Below are 19,363 nucleotides of genomic sequence, written 5' to 3' on the forward strand. Positions count from 1 at the left end.
AAATTGACGCGTGAGTAGGGTGGAAAGTGGGAGGATGGAATGCCCCGACGGCACCATCCTACGGACGGGTGGACCCGATTAGTCGGGTAGCTTTCCAATAGATTAAGTGAAAGCCCTACGCTAGATAAATAGGTTCTCGGGCAACTCTATTCTAGAAGACTAGGCCAGCGGCTGTGCCTTGCATGGATGAGGAAAAAAGCGTTGCCTCTAGAAATCAAGTCTTGTAGTTGCCCAATTTATGTGCCTCTAGAAATCAAGTCTTGTAGTTGCCCAATTTATGTGATCAATTACCCTATGGGTGATTTGATTTTAGAAGACCACGCTCCCCCTGCGGGATAGAACTAGGTCTTACCTATGAATCGTATCCTTGAATCTCTGTATGGTCAAGGTGTCGATGAGTAGGAAATTTTCTCTAAGATAAGACTTAGCGGACTATCTTAAGTGTTTCCCCTATTTGTGGAAGGGGGGAACCTTACATCATCAAAGTCTGGTAAACCTGTACTCCGAACCAAGATAGATGTATCAAAAGATTTATATTCCTTGCCAAGACCATGCAAGGTAATATCCACCAAATCATCATCAGGCATGGGGGCATTTATTGTTGCCAATGCATCTGCAAACTTCTTTTTTTCTTGCACATAATCATGGATGCTCCTTTTATTCCGCTTCACATTATGAATCTGTTGTCACAATTGAGACTTGCGAGCACTCGTGTGTCTGTATCAAACATCTTGACCAAAGTATCCCATGCATCTTTGGGATTCTCAGCATCCTGTATGTGTATGAGCATAGCATCCGAAATACATATAGACAGATAATGCAACACTTTGAATGCTCTTTCTGACCATTGCTTGTGAGCTATAACCTGCTGCTGTGTAGGTTGTCGGGGTAGCTCAGGCTCTAGCTCAGCACCTGTAATGAGATTCCAAAATCCTTTTCCTTTCAAGAAACTTTTGATCCTGTACTTCCATGCTTGGAAGTTCTTCCTATCCAGTTTTTCACCAACAATCTGTACTGGATTATCCGACATGTTTACTCAATGCAAAAACACCTTGCGTACACCTCCAAATCTGTAAATGAGCCTTCCTCAGCTCAACCACACTCCAATGAGTGTTCCAGATACTCCAAAGTAGCCAACAATCTTCAAATTTGATGTAGAAAATCAACCTGTACGCATCCAAAATAAACTGGCTCACGCAGTCCGAGATACGCTGTTTTGATGCGTCTTCCAAGGCTCCAAATCACAATGTAGTGGTGCAATCAAGTATGGACAACTTGCATTGACACCTAAACAACCTCAATGTTGAATATCAACACCATCTGACATGTGTACAGATCAATTTTTGAAAACCCCTTTCTCTGTTTTGGAAAAAAACAGAAAAACCAGAATAGCCAGTAGCAAATTTGCTCTAATTTCTTCAATATTTGTCCAAATTGAGCAACCAGGCATTCATTAGCTTAGGAATAGTGTCCACTAGCTCCATGTAAGAGGAATTTGTCCAATTGTATAAGACGAAAGATTAATTGCTCAATTAAAATCACTCTGTTTCTCTGCAACCAGTGGACAGGCTTTTTAATCAGCTCATTCCTAGCTCAATTAAGCATGATTGATCAAACCAACCATGTAGCCCTCTTCTCCAGTATGTGTAGCAACCAACTGCTAAATCAATTTTGGAAGGAACCAAGCACCCAAGTGAGAATCGACCTCCTCGTACCAAAGATATCATAAAACTGCTGTGTTTCTCTGTGCAGAATGCGCCGCCTGCTCTACAGGGATTTGGGAGTGATTGAGTTGGTAATTGATGAGTTAAATGAGTGCCCAACACACTTAGGTATGTGTGCAACCAATCAATGCTTCGATTTTTTGCCAAAAACATGCTCCAAATGCATCAAATTTTGAGTTGCTTTTCTCTGTTTTGTGAGAGCTCAAAAACCAGAATTTTTCACTCATTGGTGGAAATTATGCACAACATGGTGGAAATTATGCATCAAGCAGTAATGATGGCACTGCAAATCACTTGTTTGCCATGAAACATGTTGTTGGATCTATGATGACAAATGCTGAGAATGATGATACTTGGTATATGGATTCTGGAGCATCAAACCATATGACTTGTCATGGTGAATGGTTTGAGCATATGAAGCCTATGGATGTGAAAGGCTATGTGGAGACAGGAGATGATACTCAGCATGCCATTACACATGTTGGAAGTGTACCATTGGTTATGCACAATGGTCAAACAAAATCTATGTCAGATGTATTGTATGTGCCTTCTATCACAAAAAGCTTGGTCAAATGGTGGAACAGGGATTACAGGTTCGTTTCAATGAGCATGGTTGCTTCATTGAGGATTTCACACATGGATGTAGAGTCATTGCTAAAGGCAAGAAAGAAGGCAGGTTGTTTAAGCTGGATGCTGGAATTCTTGAGTTAAAATCAGCCATGTTCTCTAAAAGCAGAAATGTGGTACAGGACATTGATATGTGGCATAAGAGGATTAGACATGTCAATATACAAAGATTGAAGAACATGCAGACAAGAGAGATTGTCAGTGGGCTGCCTAGATTCAAGTATGATGGGCATATGCATGTTTGTGAAGCCTGTCAGTTTGGAAAGCAAGCAAGGTTGCGGTTTCCTAGAGAAGGAAATATGAGTAGCAAGCCACTTGAGATAGTACACAGTGATGTATGGGGTCCTGCACAAAACCCATCTATCAAAGGCAGTTTATATTATGTGACATTCATAGATGATTTCAGCAGGATGACATGGATATACTTTCTCAGAGAGAAAAGTGAAGTGTTGGAAAAGTTTATGGATTTCAAAGCTTTTGCAGAGAAGCAATATGGCTGTTGGATTAAATGTTTGAGAACAGATGGAGGTGGTGAATACACCTCAAAAGCTTTTGAGCATTTCTTGAGAAAGCATGGTATAAGAAGACAATTGACTTACAGGTATACACCTCAGCAAAATGGTGTGGCTGAGAGAAAGAATAGAGTCATTTGTGAAGTGGCTAGGGCAATGCTCAATGAAAAGGGCATGCCAGATTATTATTGGGCAGAAGCATGTGCTACTGCAGTGTATATACTGAACAAAATACCTACAGCAGCCATTCATGGAAGTACGCCAGAGATGCGGCTTACAGGTTATAGGCCAGACATTGGACACCTCAAAGTTTTTGGATGCATAGCTTATGTACATGTGCCTGATGAAAGAAGAAGGAAGTTGGATCCTAAGGCAGAAAAATGTGTATTTGTTGGATATGCACAAGATCGAAAGGCATACAAATGTTACAATCCACAAACTAGACAAGTTGTTATCTCACGAGATGTGGTGTTTGATGAGCTTGCTAGTTGGTACAAAGCAAAGGATGAGGGTGTCATTGAGTCACTTGAAGCTGATGTGCATGTGAACTTACCACAAGCAAGTTCTAGTTCTACTACTATGTCTGGGCCAGCAGAGCAGAAGCTGAGAGTAGTACTGTACGTCCATGGTCAAGACGTTTGAGGCATGAGAGTGTGAGTACTGGGAGTAGTGCTATGGATAAAGGCAAAAAGAAGGTTGAAGGAATTGGAATTACAGGTTATGAGTCGTCCAGTTTTCAGAGAGTTTGGATAAGGAGCTTGGCATACCTGTTTTAGCACACCTGGTGCAAGGCAGGATAGATATGTGCCACCACATGCTAGAGTGACAAGTGTTCAGAGTGATCCGCATGCATTGCGGAGATCCCAGAGGGTCAGATATCCCGTTGATAGGTTGACATATCGAGATTTTGCTATGCATTATGCATATATGACATCTATGGTGAAGCATGTGGAACCTACATGCTATACAGAAGCTGTTGGAAAGTATGTATGGGAGAAAGCAATGGATGTTGAGATGGACGCATTGGTTCATAATGATACGTGGGACTTGGTTGCACTACCACAGGACAAAAATGTCATTGGTTGTAAATGGGTTTACAAAGTGAAGTGCAAGTCTGATGGTTCCATTGAGCGACATAAAGCAAGATTGGTAGCAAAGGGTTATGCACAAACCCAAGGTTTGGACTATGATGAAACGTTTAGTCCAGTGGCAAAGATGGGAACAGTGAGAGCAGTCATTGCTATGGCTACAGCTAATGGTTGGGAAATGCATCAAATGGATGTCAAAAATGCATTTCTAAATGGTGATCTACAAGAGGAAGTGTATATGGCACAGCCAGAAGGTTATGTACACCCAAGATATCCCACTCATGTATGCAGATTGAAAAAGGCATTATATGGTTTGAAGCAAGCACCTCGTGCTTGGAGTGATAAGATGAGCAGATACCTTATCTCTCTTGGATTTCAGATTTTTACAGCAGATTCTTCACTCTATGTGAAGAAGACAAATCATGGGATTGTTTTACTCGTCATCTATGTAGATGACTTGATTATCACAGGTGATCATGGTGTAGATGTGATGCATGTCAAGAAAGCATTGAGTGGGAAATTTGACATGAAAGACCTTGGTGAGTTGAGATACTTTCTTGGAATCGAAGTGATCAAAGCTCATGCAGGTACATGGTTAGTACAACGCCAATATGCATTGGATATGTTGGCAAAATATGGCATGACAGGGTGTAAGCCTATGAGTACACCTTTGGAGCAGAATGTGAAGTTGCGGGCTGATTTTGGTGAGGAGTTGGATGATCCACCTATGTACAGAAAGATGATTATAGTCTCATTTACATGACTATCACATGCCCGGATTTGAGTTATGCTGTGGGGCTAGTAAGCCAGTTTATGCAAAGCCCCAGAAAACCTCATTTGGATGCAGTGAGACGCATTATGCGATATGTTAAGACCACTGCACATTATGGTTTACTTTATGAGAGTGGTAAAGGCTTGGACATACATGGATACACAGATGCTGATTGGGCAGGTAGCTCATATGACAGGAGGTCTACTAGTGGTTATGCTTTTACACTTGGAAGTGCCGTGGTGAGTTGGAGTAGCAAGAAGCAACCTACAGTTGCTTGTTGAATACAGGGGTGCAGCCATTGCTACTTGTGAGGCAGTATGGTTAAAGAATCTCTTGGCAGATTTCGGTGAGCCTATTGATGGCAAAGTTGTCATTCATTGTGACAACATGAGCAGTATACAGTTGGCCGAGAATCCAGTATTTCATGCGCGGACCAAACACATAGAGGTCCATTATCACTTTGTCAGAGAGAAGGTGCTAGATGGAAGAGTTGATCTGAGCAGGTGGCTGACATCTTTACCAAGCCACTTATTAGCAGGGAGAAGTTTGAGTACTTCCGTAGTACTATGTTGGGAGTACATGGGATGAGCTTGAGGGGGAGTGTTGAGAGTATTGAAATCCCAAGCTCATCTACATCTTCATCGGTAGTACATCATGAGCTTGAGAGGGACTGTTGAGATTCAAGCTCGATGTCAGTGTGAGCCAGCTATGCTATGTGCTGGCATGTTAGGTAGGAAACATGTGTGAGACATAAATGACCGCGTGTCCAGCTGGTCATAGTGTGTGGACATTAGCTAGGGTTAGATGTGTGTGGACACAACTCATAGTGTGTTGTGTGTATTATTATTATGGCTTTATGCATTGTGTGAGAAGAGAGATGGCTTCCCTCTATGGTTAGGGTTTGCAATATACACTAGGGTTTGCTCCTGTGTGTATGTCTCCTCTCCCTCTACCGCTTTTTCAACATGAGTCACATGAACAAGAGAAGAAGAATGCACAATGGCATGACAATCTTTCACAACCAATCACAAGCAGGCATAAGTACCTCTAGCAAACAATCTCAATCCCAATAGCGATCTATTTGAGGGGGGATGTGAGGTGAGAGAGGGGGAGAGGGGGGTGACGGGTGACAGGTGAGGGGAGCAAATGGGAGGGGAGAGTGGGGAGTGCTGGAGTGAGTGCGTTGGGGCGCATGAGGGAAGGGGGTGAGCTACACCCAAGAGAGAGGGAGAGGGGGGTGATGGGGGAGGGGAGAAAACAAGAGGGGGGAGTGGAGAGCACTAGCTGTGCACAGGGGGGAGTGGGAGGTGGTGACGATGAGGTGACGAGGGGGGGTGGGCTACACACAGGGGGGGCGGTGAGTTGGCCGCACGAGAGAGAGAGAGAGAGAGGGGGGGGAGAGGGGTGGGGTGGGGTCAGCATACGAGAGAGCGAGATGGGGTGACGACAGTGAGGAGAGGAAAGGGGAGGGTGGGTGGGGTCAACGCGAAAGAGAGAGGGGGGGCGCTGAGAGAGGAATGGAGAGAGGGGTTGAGGTGAGAGAGGGGGGCGATGGTCAGTGAGGGGGAAAGGGGGATGGCGATGGTCGGCCAGAGGGGAAGGCACCGGGTGGGTTGGGTGAGTGAAAGAGGGGGCTTATTAGGGGTGATGGAGAGGGAGAGGAGAGGGAGTATGGTAGCAAGGGTGGAGATGAGTGCACACAAATGAGGGGGGTTACTGGTCGGTGAGGAATGAAGCAAAGGGGGAGAGAGAGCTATGGGGGGTGGTGGGGTTGTAGGGTTGCTCGGTGGGGTGCAGGAGAGAGGGGGTGTGGGGGTTAGTCGGTGAGGGGGGTGTTCGGTGACCGAGGAGATAAGAGAGGGGGATAGGAAGTAAGGGGGGTTGGTCAGTGAGGGAGTAAGGGGGTATTTGGCAAGGAGATAAGAGAGGGGGTGGGAGATAAGGGGGTTGATCAGTGAGGGAGTGAGGGGGTATTCGGCAAGGAGATAAGAGAGGGGGTGGGAGATAAGGGGGGGTTGGTCAGTGAGGGGGGAAAGGGGGGGTTGGTCGGTGGGGTGGGGTGGGGTGGGGTCAGGGGCGGGGTTGGGAGAGAGAGTAGGAGGGTGGTCAGTGGGGTGAGGGGGGAGAGAGCGGGTGGGGTGTAGATGACTCCTCCATTCCTCACTAGTAGGGAACTCGAGGACTACCAACACAAACACTAGAGTTGGGGAAAAGGGAGTGTGGATCCTCTTAGGGAAGTGTACCCACCACCAAGGATGAGTCAACTACACTAGCTAGACATGCAAGACCTATGCTCTACATTGTCTACCATGTTCTTTGACCACCACCTAGCACTGAAATATCCCCACAGGCCTCTCACTCACACCACACCCACCACCACTGACCACTCACTCACACAAAGAGATAGAAAAAACACCACAAGAGCACAACACTGTATACCAAACCGTAGACAAGAATGATAGAAGAGGGACTGTGCTCCAACACAGAGAATGTGCTCTCCACCAAATGTGCTAGAGTGAATGTGACACAAGAGAGAGTCCCCTCACTGTGCCGAGAGAGTGATCCCCTTATCTCCCCCTTGGGTGTCCTCCTCCTCGAAGTCCCAACCCTCATCATGTAGTGTAGAAGGAAGATCTTCAGTCCTCGGGAAGAGGGAGATGGTGGTCAAGAGGATCTCGCCCTCCCTCAAGAAGACGGTGATGGTGGTCAAGAGTATCTCACCCTCCCTCAAGAAAGGGAGAGAGATGTTGCCTCCATGAGTGCCATCAGAGTTGGCCATGCACATCGGAGATGTCAAAGGGTACTAGCAGTGACGGCGGTCGGAGCCATCTCGAAGGGTACCGGCTGTGTGACGACAATGGTTGGAGATGTCAAAGGGGCACTGGTAGTCAATCAGAGTCGTCAGAGGGCACTGGCGGTGAACGATGGTTGGAGGGTATCGACGGTGACAGAGATGTCAAAGGGCACCGACGCTGATGGCGGTCGGAGCCGTCGGAGGTGATGGTGGGAGGCTCTTGGTGGAGTATGGAGGACCTGGTCTTCCTATCCACAGGTCACCCACTACTACTCAATTCACTGTCCCGACAAATGGTGCAGAAAAAATAGAAAAAACAGGTGGTTCTCTAGCAAGCTAGCCTCTAGGCAAAACATATGGCAAACAGGCTCCCAAGCATACCTCATACAATTATCCTTCCCTGCAAACCTTCTTGAGAGATACAAAATCAATAAAAATTATTCAACTGAGGTCTTGGGAAACTTCATCCAGCAAGGGAGCTGTGGGAAAAATGATTGAATTGAGAGCTCTTGGGTACTTCATCCAGCAAGCCATTTCTGAGAGCTCCTGGGCACTTTATCCAGCAAGCCATTTCTGAGAGCTCCTGGGCACTTTATCCAGCAAGCCATTTTTGAGAGCTCTTGGGTAATTCCTCCAACAAGCCATCACTACCTGGACTTGCGAGCACTCGTGTCTGTATCAAACATCTTGACCAAAGTATCCCATGCATCTTTGGGATTCTCAGCATCCTGTATGTGTATGAGCATAGCATCCGAAATACATATAGACAGATAATGCAACACTTTGAATGCTCTTTCTGACCATTGCTTGTGAGCTATAACCTGCTGCTGTGTAGGTTGTCGGGGTAGCTCAGGCTCTAGCTCAGCACCTGTAATGAGATTCCAAAATCCTTTTCCTTTCAAGAAACTTTTGATCCTGTACTTCCATGCTTGGAAGTTCTTCCTATCCAGTTTTTCACCAACAATCTGTACTGGATTATCCGACATGTTTACTCAATGCAAAAACACCTTGCGTACACCTCCAAATCTGTAAATGAGCCTTCCTCAGCTCAACCACACTCCAATGAGTGTTCCAGATACTCCAAAGTAGCCAACAATCTTCAAATTTGATGTAGAAAATCAACCTGTATACGCATCCAAAATAAACTGGCTCACGCAGTCCGAGATACCCTGTTTTGATGCGCCTTCCAAGGCTCCAAATCACAATGTAGTGGTGCAATCAAGTATGGACAACTTGCATTGACACCTAAACAACCTCAATGTTAAATATCAACACCATCTGACATGTGTACAGATCAATTTTTGAAAACCCCTTTCTCTGTTTTGGAAAAAACCAGAATAACCAGTAGCAAATTTGCTCTAATTTCTTCAATATTTGTCCAAATTGAGCAACCAGGCATTCATTAGCTTAGCAATAGTGTCCACTAACTCCATGTAAGAGGAATTTGTCCAATTGTATAAGACCAAAGATTAATTGCTCAATTAAAGTCACTCTGTTTCTCTGCAACCAGTGGACAAGCTTTTTAATCAGCTCATTCCCAGCTCAATTAAGCATGATTGATCAAACCAACCATGTAGCCCTCTTCTCCAGTATGTGTAGCAACCAATTGCTAAATCAATTTTGGAAGGAACCAAGCACCCAAGTGAGAATCGACGTCCTCGTACCAAAGATATCATAAAACTGTCGTGTTTCTCTGTGCAGAATGCACCCCCTGCTCTACAGGGATTTGGGAGTGATTGAGTTGGTAATTGATGAGTTAAATGAGTGCCCAACACACTTAGGTATGTGTGCAACCAGTCAATGCTTGGATTTTTTGCCAAAAACATGCTCCAAATGCATCAAATTTTGAGTTGCTTTTCTCTGTTTTGTGAGAGCTCAAAAACCAGAATTTTTCACTCATTCAAATGCATGTAAATTGCTCCAAAATCACAGTAGGGCTTGCATAGGAGTTGCGAATACATTCCTCCTTGTCAGATACATGTTTGTTTTGCCAGATTTGCATGTATTTCCACCATACATCAGTGCCTCCAAGCTTTAATGGAAAGCTTTCAAAAAACCAAAAATTTTCTTTGCTTTGAGTTGCTCTAATTTGCTTTGTTTTTGCCTGAATCACCTGCAATCTGCTCAAGGATGTTTAGAAGACCTTACCTGGTAGGCCAAGCTCTCAGATCTGATAGTAATCGCAAAGCTTCACAGCATCAATGGCAAGCTTCACAGCTTTTCTTCACAGCTTCTTCTCCCTCTTCTCTCACTCACTCATAAACCCTAATAGACAGCACAAGGCTCTGATACCATGTTGAAAAAGCGGTAGAGGGAGAGGAGACACACACACAGGAGCAAACCCTAATGTATATTGCAAACCCTAACCATAGAGGTAAGCCATCTCCCTTCTCACACAATGCATAAAGCCATAATCCATAATACACACAACACACTATGAGTTGTGTCCACACACATCTAACCCTAGCTAATGTCCACACACTATGACCAGCTGGACACGCGGTCATTTATGTCTCACACATGTTCCTACCTAACATGCCAGCACATAGCATAGCTGGCTCACACTGACATCGAGCTTGAATCTCAACAACTCACTCCCTACCTCTTCCTTGTGCTCTTTGGCACCACATTTCTCAACACCTTTCTCTCGTGCACTCGGCTCCACCCTCCCTCACTCTCTTGTGCAGTGCACTAGGCCCCCCTTGTGGTACTCACCAGACCCCCTCATATCAACCAAGGGTCCCCTCCCTACTCCCTCTCGCCCAGACCCATTCTCTTCCCCCCCCCTTTCTCACCCCTTTCTCACCCCTCTCAGCTCCTTGCACACACACAAAGAAAATCAAAACAAAAACCTTTATTAAACCCCACCGACCAACCACCCCACACCCACACCCACACCCACACTCACACTCACACTCACACTCACACCCACCCCCCTCTCTCCCTCACCCCACCGACCACCTTCCCACTCTCTCTCTCGACTCCACCCTTCCCTCGTCACTGACCATGCCTCCCCTCCCCCCTCACCGACCAACCCCCTCACTGAGACCAACCCCCTCACCAACCATGCCCACCCCTCTCTCCCCCCTCTCACCCTCCCCCCCCTCTCACCTCACTCATCTCGTCAACTCACTTCGACCCCCCTTCCCCCTCTCTCACCTCACCGGCCCTCACTTCCCCTATGCGTAGTCACCGCTCCCCTCTCTCCCTTTTACCTGGCCCCCCTCCTGTCACTCCCCACCAAGGCGCTCTCTTGCAACCACCACCTTTCACCTTTGCATTATGTTGCTTCACATGGCCAATCTGAGGTACTTTTATTGTAGTTGGAGAAGGGTGTGTCGTTGAATGCAATGAACCGTCATACATAGATGCCTCTCATGCTTGCTTGTAAAAATGGAAGGGTATTTTGCGCAGTGAGCACGGCTTGTGGACTGGGAGCTAATATCCTCATGTTTGATGCTCCCAATGGGAGCATGTGCCTCCATTATGCAGCAAAGAGCAGCCACCTTGATTGTGTCCAACATGTTTTGGATGCTACCTAGATGCCCACAGTGGCACAAACATGTGGCGTTACACCTCTACACTAGGTAGCTTGGTCTAACCATTCTACAATAGTCCGCTTGTTTTTAAGTAAGGGGTCTCTCGTGTGTGCAATGACCACAAGATCTGATGGAAGTAGTTGTGGTTTTAGAAGCACACCATTGCATTTTGCACGTGGAGGATCATTTGAATGTGTTAAAGAGCTTTTGGCATGGGGTGCAGCTAGGTTGTAGAGAAACTCTCATGGGCACACCCCTTCTTCATCTCTCTACTGTACCATAACACAACATGTGCAGCTCTTCTCAACCCTTTGACTGCAGAACCCTTGGTATGGCCATCTCTGTGGTAGTCTTGAAACTGAAGCAAAAGTTCTGTTGGAGACTGCCTTGGCAGATGCTAATGAGGCTTGGGAGAAGCCAATATTTTTATGTTAATGAGAAGTAGATCTTTTAATGAGGTATGCCTGGGAGCCGGTTTGCCATATGTTTTGCTAGCTTGCTAGAGAGAACCACCTGTTTTTTCTATTTTTTCTGCGTGCGGCATTCGCCGTGGGACGGTGAATTGAGTAGTAGTGGGAGACCTGTGGATAGGAAGCCAGGTCCTCCACACTCCACCAAGAGCCTCCCACCATCAGCGTTAGTGCCCTTTGACATCTCCGACCTTGTTGTCACCGTCGATACCCTCCAACCGTCGTTCATCGTCGGTGCCCTTTGATGGCTCTGACTACCCCTTTGACATCTCCAACCATCATCGTCACCGCCGGTACCCTTCGAGAGATGGCTCTGACCGCCTTCACTACTAGTGCCCTTTGACATCTCCGATGTGCATGGCCAACTCTGATGGCACTCATGGAGGCAACACCTCTCTCCCTTTCTTGAGGGAGGGCGAGATCCTCTTGACCACCATATCCCTCTTCCCAACTAAAGATCTTCCTTCTACACTACATGATGAGGGTTGTTTGGGACTTCGAGGAGGAGGACACCCAAGGAGGAGATAAGGGGAGCACTCTCTCGGCACATTGAGGGGACTCTCTCTTGTGTCACATTCACTCTAGAACATTTGGTGGAGAGCACATTCTCTGTGTTGGAGCACAGTCCCTCTTGTATCATTCTTGTCTACAGTTTGGTATACAGTGTTGTGCTCTTGTGGTGTTTTTTCTGTCTCTTTATGTGAGTGAGTGGTCAGTGGTGGGTGTGGTGTGAGTGAGAGGCCTGTAGGGATATTGTAGTGCTAGGTGGTGGTCGGAGAACATGGTAGACAATGTAGAGCATAGGTCTTGCATGTCTAGCCAGTGTAGTTGACTCATCCTTGGTAGTGGGTACACTTCCCTAAGAGGATCCACACTCCCTTTTCCCCAACCCTAGTGTTTGTGTTGGTAGTCCTCGAGTTCCCTACTGGCGAGGAATGGAGGAGTCATCTACACCCCACCCACTCTCTCCCTCACCCCACTGACCACCCTCCTACTCTCTCTCCTGCCCCCGCCCCCACCCCACCCCACCCCACTGACCAACTCCCCCTTTCCCCCCTCATCACCGACCAACCCCCCTTACCTCCCACCCCCTCTCTTATCTCCTCGCCGAGTACCCCCTCACTCCCTCACTGACCAACCCCCCTTACTTCCTACTCCCTCTCTTATCTCCTCGCCGAACACCCCCTCACCGACCAACCCCCACACCCCCTCTCTCCTGTACCCCACCGAGCAACCCTACGACCCCACCACCCCCCGCAGCTCAAGACAATAGAGCACATGACAATACAATAGTGTGGTGGTTAATGCAAAAAAATGACCTAGTTTGCCAACAATAATAGCAATCTCTAAAACCTGTTCCTAATCGTTATTTGTTCTAATTTCCATGGCCTCTTTGGCTCCGCATGCCTTGAGTTTGGCCTCTTCCACCTGTGTATATGATTCTTCTACTATGTTTTGCGAATCATTGGACTATTGTTGTCCATAATTCTGGTTTCCATGTTGGTCACCACCTTGGCCTTGACCATGACCTCGACCTGTGCCTCTATAGGAATTGAAGTAGAAGGCATGTTCCGCATGGAGGTCTTGAATGACTTGTACTCTTTACCAAGCCCATTTAGATAGACACTGGCTAAATCATCATCTTCTACCGATACATTGATGGACCCAAGGGATTCAACCATGCCCTTAATCTTTAAATCATACTCATTGATAGACATGCTTTTCTTATCCATAGTATGCATCTTTTGTTCTAGCTATAGTTTCCTTGCCTTTGTGTTGGTCTAGAACATCTGCAGGTTCTACCATGTAATTGCTAGAGTGTTGGCATCCTGTATGTATCCTATCATGGTTTTTGTGACAATGATTAAAAGCCAATACATTCCTTGTATCCTGGTTCTAGTCCTTAAATGCATGTACATCACTTGGAGTGGTATTCTCTTCAAGCAACTATGGAGGCTCCTCTTGTTTCCTTTAACATAGTCCCAACTGCTCTTGGAGTGTTTGAAGTCCTATCATTGTGTTTTTGATATTGATTGAAATCTAATTATACATTCCTTGAACCTTGGTTCTAGTTCTGGAATGCCTATACATTAGTTGGAGTGGCACTATCTTCAGGCAACTCTTGAGGCTCCTCATTGTTTCCTTCGACATAGTCCCAAAATCCTTTACCCATTAGAAAATTGGTTATTCTGAACTTCCAAGCATGGAAGTTATTATTGTCTATCTTCTCACTGATAAGTTGATCGAGTCCATCAAACATTTTTGCTTGCAACAACTAGAAACCTGCAAACAGAGAATTTTTGTATAGAATCTATAACACATCATTAGCAATACATGTGTAAACACTGTTTGAACTCCCAAAATACAATGCTACACTACAATAACCAAGTTTTAAGCAGAGACAATTCTCAATCAAAACTTCTTGGAACTGCCCGCCGCCCGAAAGCATCTTATAGTGGTCGAACAGAGGTCGAAATGCACTCGAAACACAAATCTAGCTGCAAAACTTTAGTACAAAGTTCACTACCAAGCACTATAAACCACACAGGCACCTCCATGCCTATAAAGATAGCCTCTCAATCGGAGATGTGTAGCTCCTAGAGCTACCCAAGGGGTGTCATACCTAGACAAGAAGGGGAAGAGATGATGATGCTGTTACCTATATACCGCTTCCTTTACTTGGCTCTCAGCTCCTTATCTTGAACCAGGTCTGATACCATGAAAAGATTGGGGGAAGAGAGAGAGAGAGAGATTGAGCTCTTTCAATAACACACATACTCACAAACCAATGGATAACACACACACACAAAAATGGACGGCTGAAATCTTCTTCTTCTCTCTACTCAAAGTGGTCGACAAAAGATAAGTGAAAACCAACATATGTACTAGAGTCCTATGTACTAGAGTCCTATGTACAAGAGGTCCATAATGTAAACATGCTAAGTAGGTGAGATAGCAAGATAAGTATGCCATAAATCGGTGGACAGACTATGTAGGTGTAGTTATGTAGGTGTAGTGTAGCTCTAGAATCACTAGTGAATATTTGTCATGTCGGCTACCAAAACCAACGTGCCAGTGAGATGTAAATGTGGAATGGTCACCCACGTACGTCGTGAGTGTCAACTTTGGTTGAGATTGACATCTCAATAGCTTTCTCTCCTTCTTCCTTTAATGTGCTTATGTGAGCCTCCAGTTGAGACACTTGTATACTTTTCTTGAGGATGTCCTCGCAGATCCCTACATGTATCCTTAACACACTATTTGGCCTCTTTAAGAGCAGCCTTTGCCATTTCTGTGATAAGCCATCAAGCTCAAGTTGGTGATATTATCCAACTCTTCCTACTCATTAAGTGCCTTGATGCTAGTATCTTGTGGGATGGTATCTGCATCTGTTACATACAATGTTGCTTTGTTCTTGCCTTGTGATTCTTATCATTTCTTCTTCTTTGATGACAAGCAATTTTTGACTCTGATTGGGCCACTCTGATTGGGCCATTACTACTCGTGGAAATGTGGCCCATGCAATTGTATACTTCTTTGCTTTGTCCACACCGGTGGCCTCCCTTACAACTTTATAATTCTCCAAAGCAAAGGCCTTGGCAAAAAATGCATTTCATACATCTCATCAAATATTTAATCATGCATTTCCTCAAATAATAGAATGATGATATTGCATGTGCTACAACCTTTGATTTATGGTATTAAAAGTTACATTCTATCTCCAACACACAGATAACACACAACATTATTATATTTCTCTCAATCTCTCAATCTATTTCTCTCTCATCTCTCTCTCTCTCATACACATGCACAGACTTCCAAGTTTGGTTTGCATGTCTAGTTTGTAGCACATCAAGTTTCTCTCTCTATAAACACACACACACACACACACACACACGTATACAAGTTTGGTTTACATGATACCCACCATAGGGAAGGAGAGTGCCATTTAGATAAGATTACAAGAAACCCATTTACAGAAAATCAGATTGCCATGAATAGATAAAGTGTAAAGTGATAAAGGTAATGGGAAATACTTGGAAGAATTTGTGGAGTGTGTGCTTGTTTTGTTTTATGATCATGGATGGGTTGAGATTTTGTCAAGTGTGTTGTAGGTAATGGGTGGGAGGCTTTATGGGGGGAAATGGTCATATGCCGGAATTTAGGAATTCAAGTTCAAAGGTAAGTTATGGAAGCGTCTAGTAGGAATAATGATACCACTCTTCTCATTTTAAATTTTTTAAATGAAAAAATGTATAAATAAAGTTTACTATGTTAGTTTCAATCACAAATACTATATTACTATATTATTACAAATACTATATTACTATGTTAATTTTAATCACAAATACTATATTACTGTTAGTTTCAATCAAAAAGTACTATATTTTTCAACTATTAATAGTGTTCCACCTTAGCATGCTTTCACCTATCGGTATAGGTTAATGTAGGTTAGAATGTATCATTTGCATTACATTAAGCATTAGAAAGCATGCTTTCACCTATCGGTATAGGTTAATGTAGGTTAGAATGTATCATTAAGCATTAGAAAGCATTTTAGTGAAAGTTTCGTTCTCCATTGTATTTTTAACATAGATTTTGGATGTTATTTTTTGCACTTCCAATGAGTTTTTAATTATATTTGAGTAGATTAGAGTATTAGCATCTATATTGTAATTAGCTTAATCATCAAAGAAAATCCTTAAAAACCATAAAAAAAACTTTTAATTTTCACTAATTTTACTAATAAGACTAGTTTTTTACATTAGAAAAGTGTTTAATGAAGAGAAAGAGTGGAAAACCCCCAAAAAATAAATACTTTTAGTGGTATTTGGGCTAGTGTGAGTTTGTTGATTAGGAGTCTATAAGGTGTATGTTAATATATTATTACACCAAATTAACACATATAATTCTCACAAAATTAAGGATTCTAGCTCTATTTTGTGTTAGAGAAGAGTCCATTATTAAGAGCTTACTTAATTTTTTTATTATTTATTAATTCATACATTAGGCAATGCACACGCCTTCGCAATTTAATGCTCAATCCAACAATGTGCTTATGTGAATTAATTAGTGATTAGTGGTTCATCAATCCAGAAAGGGAAAAATTAGTGAAAGAATTAATCTTAGATTAACTCCTAATCACTTTTTTCCACAACTCATTAGTGCATTTAATGTGAAGATGCCTTGTGAGTTGGCTAGAATCCACTTTTGGAAGTCATTTATGACATGTGCAAGAGGTGTGTAAGAGGGTGTCATAAAGTGTTCTTTTACCTCTCACTTGCCTTTATGGGGAAAACCTCTTGCAAACCCTAATTTAAAATTCAAAATCACCCCATCCACACAAACCGAATTCCAAAAACCACTATAAAAAGTCATGGGAAGGAGAAAATTAAGCTTGTATAATCACAGCCATGTGACTGTAATGATCTCACCTACAAAATCACACTGAAAAATCATGACAGTGACTACATAATTATACAAAAAAATCACGCCTATAAGATCATGGCCAAAAAATCATGGTCGTGGACGATCATGCCTATAAAATCACGGCCACCGTCAAAATAGAATCACACTCGATAAAATCACGTTGGAACATAATCATGGCTTGATTGAATCATGAATCAATGGAATCATGTTGGAATAGGATCACACACGACACAATAAAATCATGTCGAAAAACATGACTTGACTGCATAATCACGCGCCAAAAAAGGAGTTTGATTATGGATCATGGCCTACATAATCATGCGTGAAAAAATCAGGAGAGAGTTTTGGAAAAAAGTAGTCTTGTTAGTAGGCCTACATCTCCCAAACCGTGAGGCTAGTAAAAAAATGAGGGGTAGTTTTTTTTTTAAAAAGTAGTCCTGTTTTTAGGCCTGCATCTCCCAAACCATGGGGCCAGTAAACATGTTCTAATACTCATTTTCAAGATCTTCTTTAAATCTTCTCTTAAGGAGACCAAGTTGGTTTCCATCGTTTTAGCCTTTGACCAACAATTGCAAAAGTCGATCCAAAAATTGAGGCAAAAAAACATGCTAAAAAACATTAAAAAAAGCTTATGAACCACTTTCGGACTACCGCTTAAGCTACCAAATGTTAGAATTTTGACAAGTTTAGGGAAGCAAAATTGTAGTATTCTAAAAATAGTACTACTCTCTCATAGGACTTGTTTCAAATTCTTTTGGGAACACATAAGAAAGGGCTACAAAAACTGAGAGAGACATTTTGATATTTTTTAGAAAAACACGCATGATTTGACAGTGATGGAAAATAGGTTTTGAGATCCTTTCTACCATATGGGAAACTATTGGCATACATACATTTTGGAAAAATATTTCTTAGAGGGTAGGACGTTCATATACCCTAGCACACCTAAGAGGAAATTCATGCAAACAGACCCTAATGGGCCCTCGTTTGATAAATAAAGGGGTAGACCAAGTATACAAATGTTGTTCTGGGCTACAAGGAAACAAAAAAACCAGAAAAACAAATTAAAGAACTAAAAAAGAGAATGGTGGTCGTAAATGGCTAACGTAGGGGGGTTAAACGTGCTAATATTAGAACTTGAACGTAATCCATCAATAGTCAAAACCTACTAGCCCTTGAGACCTATATCTCAATAAGTACAACTTGTGATCACATTTTCTATGCACTAGACCAATCTTATGCCTCCAATTGTGCCACCAGGTCTCAAAACCTTGGTGATACCAATTCCCATGGTGATTAGTTCTATACTACTAAATACAACAATGAGTCTGAGTGATTAGTTTTTACAAATGCTTGGAGATGGTACCCCACAACCTTGAAACTCCTTGATACCCAAACTCTGGCAATATTAAACAATCTAAGAAAGGGGGATTGCATGAGGATTGCATTATGCTTTAACCCAAAAGACATGTACATGACCCAAAGGATTCATCTAGATTCGTGTGTATAGAAATTTTCGAGCTCATGGGAAAATATGATGGATCTATCAATCCTGTTTAATTCATGGAAATGTTTGAGTAGTGATGTGTAGAATTTGGAAATTCAGAATGCCCTACCAAGGTGTGTGCACTCAATCTATGCTTACTGGGTAAGGCAAGTAGATGTTTCATTATATGGATGTCTACGATATTAAGAGATAAATTTCAAAACTCTTAAGACTACCCTTAACTATGGATTCTTGAGACAAGGCGAAAAGAGTCGAGGAAATCATACGGGATTACATCCTATGCATGAAAACCATGAATGCACAATATGAGGACTAGGAGAAACTCAATGATGCCAAATGAAGCGATGTTTCCTCATAGGGTTAAAGAAAAACACTTCACATAAATTTGATTATAGTCTCAAATCTAGATTATTTCGATCAATGTTGCAACAAAGCAATCCATTTGGATGACAACATGATGGAAGATACCATTGATATAAACTCTTTCTCGTCTAAACGAGTGAAGGTAAGGAGTAAAGAGACATTAATCTCTGAGATGTTAATTGCAGAATTCTATAATGCTATACTTAAAAACTTAGAAAGTCAAGAAAGAAGATAAGCTAAATTTCCAGCAACCTTTATAATCCCTTTCTCTTGTAGACCTAATGTGTTGTGCACATTATGACCACCACCATGCCAATCCACATTGCATGTACCCTAAGCTATAGTCTTTCTAGATTATAATTCTTGTTGCAAAGTGTTTGGTCATGACATCTCACAATGTCGGCTCAAGTGAGGTGTATAACAATATTTGCTTTTAGTCTCATATAAATAGCAATAATAGCCTCTCTCTCTCTCTCTCTCTCTCTCTCTCTCTCTCTCTCTCTTCTTGTTCTTATTGTTATTTCTTCTTCTTCTTCT

The sequence above is a fragment of the Cibotium barometz genome, chromosome 37 (genome assembly GCF_041138505.1).
Source record: "Cibotium barometz isolate CiBa-2024 chromosome 37, ASM4113850v1, whole genome shotgun sequence".
Taxonomy (NCBI): domain Eukaryota; kingdom Viridiplantae; phylum Streptophyta; class Polypodiopsida; order Cyatheales; family Cibotiaceae; genus Cibotium; species Cibotium barometz.